The sequence below is a fragment of the Petaurus breviceps genome, unplaced genomic scaffold (assembly GCF_028583685.1).
Source record: "Petaurus breviceps papuanus isolate PSGF00001 unplaced genomic scaffold, PetGlider_PUasm1.0 164, whole genome shotgun sequence".
Classification (NCBI taxonomy): domain Eukaryota; kingdom Metazoa; phylum Chordata; class Mammalia; order Diprotodontia; family Petauridae; genus Petaurus; species Petaurus breviceps.
In genome coordinates, this window is record NW_027185735.1 from 13609788 (window position 1) to 13612925 (window position 3138).

The 3138-nt window shown below is 39.1% G+C and overlaps 1 pseudogene; it reads left to right on the forward strand.

Moving 5' to 3' along the window:
- The first annotated feature begins 536 nt into the window (after nt 1-536).
- Nucleotides 537-1045, forward strand: LOC138156979 (peptidyl-prolyl cis-trans isomerase A pseudogene; annotated as a pseudogene).
- Nucleotides 1046-3138: the final 2093 nt, after the last annotated feature.

Below are 3138 nucleotides of genomic sequence, written 5' to 3' on the forward strand. Positions count from 1 at the left end.
CCCCACCCCGACTGGAAGCAGAGTCCTCCCCTGACAGAGAATTAGAAAGTCAAGTATTTGGCTAGGAAGATGAATAAACAGCATTAAAAAAGTCAGACTATAAACTCCTACTTTGGTGACAAAGAAGATCAAAACATAGAACCAGAAGAAGACAACAAAAAGTTCTTGCATTAAAAGCCTCTTAAGAAAAATATGAATTGGTGACAGGCCATGGAAGAGCTCAAAAAGGATTTTGAAAATCAAATAAGAAAAGTAGAAGAAAAATTGGGAAGAGACATGACAGTGATGCAAGAAAATCATGAAAAACAAGTCAACAACTTGCTAAAGAAGACCCCCAAAATACTGGAGAAAATAATACCTTAAAAAATAGACTAACCCCAAATGACTAAAGAGATCCAGAAAACCAATGAGGAGAACAATGCCTTAAAAAAGCAGAACTGGCTTTGCAGACACTGCCACCCGGAGTCCTCTCCTTGGTTCCATCCACCGGACGCCAATCCCCACCTCCTCTTCCTCTGCCATCATGCCCAGCCCTGGCATCTGTGGCCATGGACAATCCTAATGTGTACTTCGATATCGCCATCGATAACGGGCCCCTGGGCCAGATTACTTTTGAGCTCTTTGCCGACAATTTTCCAAAGTCAGCAGAAAACTTCTGTGCTCTGAGCACTGGAGAGAAAGGATTTGGTTACAAGGGATCCTGCTTCCACAGAATCATTCCTGGGTTCATGTCCAGGGTGGTGACTTCACATGCCATAATGGCACTGGTGGCAAGTCTATCTATGGGGAGAAATTTGCTGATGAGAACTTCATCCTGAAGCATACTGGTCCTGGCATCTTGTCCATGGCAAATGCTGCACCCAACATAAATGGCTACCAGTTTTTCATCTGTACTGCTAAGACTGATTGGTTGGATGGCAAGCATGTTGTCTTTGGACAAGTGAAAGAAGGCAGGAACATTGTGGAAGCCATGGAGCTTTTCGGTTCTCAGGATGGCAAGACCAGCAAAAAGATCACTATCGCTGACTGTGGACAGTTCTCATAAGGTTTTTTTTTGTTTTGTTTTGTTTTTTGTCTTAACCATAAAACCATTCCTCTGTAGCTGGAGAGAGCACCCCCAAATCCCATCTGCTCTTATACCCTGTAATCCTTGTGCTCTCACTTGCTGCAATTCTCTTTGGATTTCACTTCCTTTTTCCTTCCACAAGTCTGGCTAGACAACAGAGTTAAGTTTATGATTATGAAATAAAAACTAAACTACAAAAAAAAGCAGAATTGGCAGGGGAAGATAGGTGGTGCAGTTAACAGAGCACCAGCCCTAGAGTCAGGAGGACCTGAGTTCAAATCCAATCTCAGACACTTAACATTTATTAGCTGTGTGACCTTGGGCAAGTCACCTAACCCCAATTGCCCTGCCTTCCCCCCTCCAAAAAAAAAAAAGCAGAATTAGACAAATGGAAAAGGAGGTCTAAAAGCTCACTGAAGAGAATAATTCCTTCAAAATTAGAATGGAGCAAATGGAAGCTGATGACTTTATGAGAAATCAAGGAATTATAAAACAGAATAAAAAGAATGAAAAAATAGAAGATAATGTGAAATATCTCATTGGAAAAACCACTGACCTGGAAAATAGATCCAGGAGAGATAATTTAAAAATTATTGGACTACCTGAAAGCCATGATCAAAAAAAGAATCTAGACATTATCTTTCAAGAAATTATCAAGGAAAACTGCTCTGATATTTTATAACTAGAGGGTAAAACAGAAATTGAAAGAATCCACCTCTTCAAAGAGATCTCAAAAGGAAAACTCCTAGGAATATTGTAGCCAAATTCCAGAGTTCCCAGGTCAATGAGAAAATATTGTAAGCAGTCAGAAAGAAACAATTTGAGTATTGTGGAAATACAATCAGGATAATACAAGATATAGCAGCTTCTACATTGTGATCAGAGGACTTGGAATATGATTTTCTGGAGGTCAAAGGAGCTAGGATTTAAACAAAGAATCACCTACCCAGCAAAACTGAGCATAATACTTCAGGAGAAAATATATGTATTCAATGAAATAGAGAGCTTTCAAGCATTCTTCCCAAAAAGACTAGAGTTGAATAGAAAATTTGACTTTCAAATATAAGAATCAAGAGAAGCATGAAAAGGTAAACAGGAAAGAGAAATCACAAAGGACTTATTAATGTTGAACTGCTTACATTCCTATATGGAAAGATGATATTTGTAACTCATGAGACCTTTCTCAATATTAGGGTAGTTGGGGGAAATATATGCATATATACATACATATGTAGAGAGAGGGGAGACACAGGATGAGTTGAATATGAAGGGATGACATCTGAAAAATAAAATTAAGGGGTGAGATAGGAATATATTAGGAGAAGGAGAAAGTGAGAGATAGGTTATGGCAAATTATCTCACATGAAAGAGGCAAGAAAAAGGTTTCACAATTGAGGGGAAGAGGGTGGAGGTAATGAGTGAACCTTACCCTCATCGGATTTGACTTAAGGAAAGAATAACATACACATTCAATTGTGTATCTTATGCTACAGGAAAGTAAGGGGGAAGGAGATGGGGCGGGGGGGGGGGGTAATGATAGAAGGCACGGCAGATTGGGAGAGGGGGTAGTCAGAAGCAAACACTTTTGAAAAGGGACAGGATCAAAGGAGAAAACTGAATAAGGGGGGACCAGGATAGGACGGAGGGAAATACAGCTAGTCTTTCACAAAACAACTATTATGGAAGTGTTTTGCATAACTACACATATATAATCTATATTGAATTGCTTGCCTTCTCAATGAGAGTGGGAGAGGAGGGAAGAAGGGAGAGAATTTTTAACTCAGTTTTAAAAACAAATGTTAAAAATTGCTTTTCCATGCAACTGGAAAATAAGATATACAGACAATGGAGTATAGAAATCTATCTTGGCCTCCAAGAAAATAAGGGGGAAGAGAATAAGAGAGGTGGTGTAATAGAAGGAAGGGCAGACTGGGGGAAGGGGTAATCAGAATATATGTCATCCGGGGTGGAGGGAGGAAGGGAGAGATGGGAGAAAATTTGGAACTCAAAATCCTATGAAAATGAATGTTGAAAACGAAAAATAAATTAATCAATTAAAAATAAAATAAATT